General features: G+C 38.8%; 1 non-coding gene across 1 annotated transcript; it reads left to right on the forward strand.

Moving 5' to 3' along the window:
- Positions 1-3,724: 3,724 nt before the first annotated feature.
- Positions 3,725-3,831, forward strand: LOC127099723 (small nucleolar RNA R71). Its single transcript, XR_007794198.1, has one exon. It is a non-coding gene; the product is annotated as a small nucleolar RNA R71 (small nucleolar RNA).
- Positions 3,832-5,100: the final 1,269 nt, after the last annotated feature.

Raw genomic sequence — 5,100 nt, forward strand, 5'->3', positions numbered from 1 at the left:
CAATAAAGACCGGCTTGTAGGATTTTGGAGCAGGTCTTGGATGTACTTGCATGTCCACCATAAGGGGCGGAGTGACAGTGTTGGATTATATTTTCTATCTCTTCTTCAGGTATACACCGACGGAAAATACCATCGGGGCCTCTTTTGAAAAGTAAAGGGTCATCCTAGTAATAATGTTTTATGTCATGGAAGAATCGTTTCTTTTGTTGGTAAGATAAATTAGGTGGAACTATTCCGGCAGCTAAATAATTGACGAAGTCAGCGTACCATGGTGTAACACATATAGCTAAGGTGGTCTCTACCTGTTTATCAGCTTTATTTTCTTCCAAAGTAGCTATAAGTTTATCGTACGAGAAATCATCGTTGATCGATGTTCTTTCTGGTTCCAGGTTTTCGAGTCTAGAGAGGTGATCTGCTACTACATTTTCAGTTCCTTTCTTATCTTTGATTTCCAGATCGAATTCTTGTAGCAACAAGATCCACCTTAGGAGTCTAGGTTTAACATCCTTTTTTTGTTAAGAGGTACTTAATGGCGGCGTCGTCAGTGTAAACGATTATTTTAGCTCCGACCAAGTAAGAACGAAATTTATCTAGTGCAAACACTACTGCTAGAAGTTCTTTCTCGGTTGTGGCGTAATTCATTTGTGCTTCATCTAGAGTTCTACTTGCGTAATATATGACGTGAAGCTTTTTATCCTTTCGTTGTCCTAAAACAGCGCCTACGGCGTAATCACTTGCGTCACACATTATTTCGAATGGTTCATTCCAATCCGGGGTCTGCATTATGGGTGTTGAGATCAATGCTTGTTTAAGCGTTTGAAATGCTTCTAAACATTTATTGTCAAAGATGAATTCAGTATCTTTCATTAATAATCCGGTCAAAGGTTTAGTTATTTTAGAGAAATCTTTAATGAATCGTCGGTAAAAACCGGCGTGTCCTAAGAAGCTTCGTACTTCTCTCACAGTTTTCAGAGGTTGAAGGTTTTCGATTACTTCTATTTTGGCTTTGTCTACTTCAATTCCTCTATTTGATATGATGTATCCTAAAACAATTCCTTCTTGTACCATAAAGTGACATTTTTCCCAATTAAATACTAGGTTTACTTTTACACATCGCTCTAGAACTCTTTCTAGGTTTTCAAGACATTCTTCAAAGCTTTGTCCGCATACGGAAAAATCATCCATAAATACTTCCATGATATTTTCGAGAAAATCAGCGAATATTGCCATCATGCACCTTTGGAAGGTTGCGGGAGCATTGCACAAGCCAAACGGCATTCGTCGATAAGAGAAGGTACCAAAAGGACATGTGAATGTTGTCTTTTCTTGGTCATCAGGATGAATTGGTATTTGAAAGAAGCCTGAGTAACCGTCTAGATAGCAGAAATGAGAATGTTTTGCTAATCGTTCTAACATCTGGTCTATGAATGGTAAAGGGAAATTATCTTTTCGGGTTGCTTTGTTTAGTTTCCTATAGTCAATGCACATTCTCCATCCCGATTCGATTCGTTTGGTTATAGTTTCTCCTTTTTCATTTTCAATAACTGTTATACCTCCTTTCTTTGGTACTACGTGTACATGACTAACCCATTTGCTATCAGATATAGGATATATGATACCTGCTTCTAATAACTTTGTTACTTCCTTCTTCACTACCTCACTCAGGATCGGGTTTAGTCTCCTCTGATGTTCCCTAGAGGTTTTACAGTCTTCTTCTAGCATGATGCGGTGCATACAAATAGAAGGACTTATTCCTTTAAGATCGGTGATGTTGTATCCTAGTGCGGTTGGATATTTTCTTAAGATATGTAGGAGTTTTTCGGTTTCGAGTTTTCCTAGGTCTGCATTAACTATCATTGGTCGTTCAAGTTCTAAGTCTAGGAATTCATATCTCAGATTTCTGGGAAGTGTTTTCAGGTCGAGGGTTGGTTTCTTAAGGCATTGCGTAGGGTCCGGTGTTATTTCTAAACATTGGTTAAGTTTGTCTTCTACACGATAGTCAGACAATTTGTCATTCTCTAACTCTGTTTCTTTTATGCATTCATCGATGATATCCATGAAGTAACATGTGTCTTCTATTGCAGGTGCTTTCAAAAATTTGGAAAGAATGAACTCAATTTTCTCTTCTCCTACTTCGAAAGTGAGTCGTCCTCGTTTTACGTCTATGATCGCACCGGCGGTTGCTAAGAATGGTCTTCCCAATATAATGGGTGTAACTTCATCTTCTCTAATGTCCATAATTATAAAATCGGTTGGAATGTAGAATTGTCCTATGTGCACGGGAACGTTTTCAAGAATTCCTACAGGATATCTAACAGAACGATCTGCTAGTTGCACAGACATTTTAGTTGGTCTTAATTCTCCCATTTCCAGTTTCTTGCATATGGATAAAGGAATAACACTGATACCGGCTCCTAAATCGCATAAGGCTTTATCTATGACAAATTTTCCTATGTGACAGGGTATAGAGAAACTACCAGGATCCTTAAGTTTTGGAGGCATATTCTGGATTATGGCGCTACATTCAGCAGTGAGTGTAACGGTTTCGCTATCTTCAAGTTTCCTTTTATTAGAAAGAATTTCTTTTAAGAACTTAGCATATGAGGGCATCTGCGTAATAGCTTCTGTAAACGGAATTGTGACGTTTAATTGTTTTAGTAGGTCAACAAATTTTTTAAATTGGCCCGCATCTTTGGTTTTAATAAGCCTTTGAGGGTAAGGGATATGTGGTTTATATGGTGGTGGAGGTACATAAGGTTCTTTCTTTTCTACGGTTTCCTTATTACTCTCTTCCTTTTCCTTAGGTTTACTTTCTTCCTCAGTTGACTTTTTAGAGTTTTGGTTTTCCATCCTTGGATCAGACGGTCCTTCTACTTCCATTCCACTTCTTAATATGATTGCATGAGCGTGGCTTTTCGGGTTAGGTTGGGGCTGTCCAGGAAATGTACCAGTTGGGGCAGCAGTAGGCGCTTGTTGTTAAGCTACTTGTGAGATTTGTGTTTCCAGCATTTTGTTATGGGTAGCCAGGGCATCTACTTTACTTGCTAGTTGTTTAATTTGTTCGCTAGTGTGTACATTCTGGTTTAAGAAGTCCTTATTGGTTTGCTGTTGAGAAACTATGAAGTTCTCCATCATGATTTCCAAGTTGGATTTCCTAGGAACGTTATTTTTAGGTGTAGATGGGATCGGCTTTTGATATCCCAGAGGTATAGCCGGGGCTTGATTGGGAGCTTGTCCTGGTGCGTATAAAGCATTATTACTCTTATATGAAAAATTAGGATGGTTCTTCCAGTTAGAGTTATAGGTCTGCGAGTAGGGATTTCCTTGAGCATAATTCACTTGTTCTGCTTGGATTCCTGTTAGGAGTTGACAGTTTGCAGGAGTGTGACCTTGGATTCCACAGACTTCGCAATTTTGAGTTGCGGCAACCACGGTGGCTGGAGGTGATACATTTAAACTTTCAATTTTCTGGGCCAGAGCATCCACTTTTGCATTAACATGATCAAGGCTACTTATCTCGTACATGCCACTTTTAGTTTGAGGTTTCTCTACCATTGTTCGATCGCTTCCCCACTGATAATGATTTTGGGCCATGCTTTCGATAAGTTGATAAGCATCGGCATAAGGTTTATCCATAAGCGCACCACCTGCGGCGGCGTCTATTGTTAACCTTGTGTTGTACAAGAGACCATTATAGAAGGTATGAATTAGTAACCAGTCCTCTAAACCATGGTGTGGACAAAGTCTCATCATGTCTTTGTATCTTTCCCATGCTTCGAAAAGAGACTCGTTATCTTTCTGTTTAAATCCATTTATCTGGGCTCTCAACATAGCTGTTTTGCTTGGAGGAAAATATCGGGCAAGAAAGACTTTCTTCAACTCGTTCCATGTGGTAACTGAGTTGGAAGGAAGAGACTGAAGCCATCTTCTAGCTTTATCTCTTAACGAGAAAGGAAAGAGACGAAGTCGAATTGCCTCTGAAGTGTCACCATTAGCTTTAACAGTATCAGCGTATTGGACAAATACGGATAAATGAAGGTTTGGATCCTCGGTAGGATTTCCAGAGAATTGATTCTGTTGCACTGCTTGTAGCAGTGAAGGTTTAAGTTCGAAGTTGTTTGCTTCGATTGCGGGTGGAGCAATACTCGAATGCGGCTCATCTTGCGATGGAGCGGCGTAATCTCGAAGAGCACGAGCTCGTTCTGCCATCTCGGGTATCGACGAAGGAAGAAGATTTTTGAGGTCAGGCACTTCGATAGGAGGGAGATTGTTTGCAGCACGATATTCCCGAATTCGTCGTAAGACTCGGAGATATAGTTCAACGTCATTGATTCGTAAGTAAAACGGCTCGCCTTGTGAGCGAGTGTGTGGCATACAAATCAACGAAAGAAAAAAAGAAAAAGAAAAATTGCCTTAGTCTCTACAGCGTAACAGAAGAGTTACGATATCGACTAAATAAAAGTCCCCGGCAACGGCGCCAAAAACATGATCGCGACTTTATGAGTCGATTTGGGGTACTAACTGCAAGTGCACAGTTCTATCGCGTAGTTTTAAAAGATATCGATCCCACAGGGACTTATGAATCGATATACCGTTTTCTAAGGTTACTTCGTAAAGCTAAGGCGGATGATACTTTGATTGTTTGGGGGAAAAGTAAAACTAAAATTAGATCTAAATTAAATATCAATTAAGCGGATATCGGTATGTAGTTCGTCGTAATTAGGGAATCAAATCTTCGTTGGTTTCTTGGTTTTAAAATAAATCTTTTCAGTAGACACTATTGATTAAAAGCCTTTTCTCAAACTCTCGCTCTGTTGAATAGACCATGACTTTATATTAACGTAGCTGTCACTTATTAGTTAAGTCCAAAATCACTTTTTGAAAACAACAGAATCTATATAAACTTTTTTTTAAGAAAACACTAACTGTTTAAACACCCTCGTCTCAAACTCTCGCTCTATTGACTTAGATTATATAATTAAACTTAAATGCTTAACTCTCGTCCTCACATTTAACCTTTAAAAATACTTTTTGAAAAAGATTAGAATTTAATTAACTCTAAAAATTGCTTTCGCCCTGATTTAGAATTAATGTCCAATT

The sequence above is a fragment of the Lathyrus oleraceus genome, chromosome 6 (assembly GCF_024323335.1).
Source record: "Lathyrus oleraceus cultivar Zhongwan6 chromosome 6, CAAS_Psat_ZW6_1.0, whole genome shotgun sequence".
NCBI lineage: Eukaryota > Viridiplantae > Streptophyta > Magnoliopsida > Fabales > Fabaceae > Lathyrus > Lathyrus oleraceus.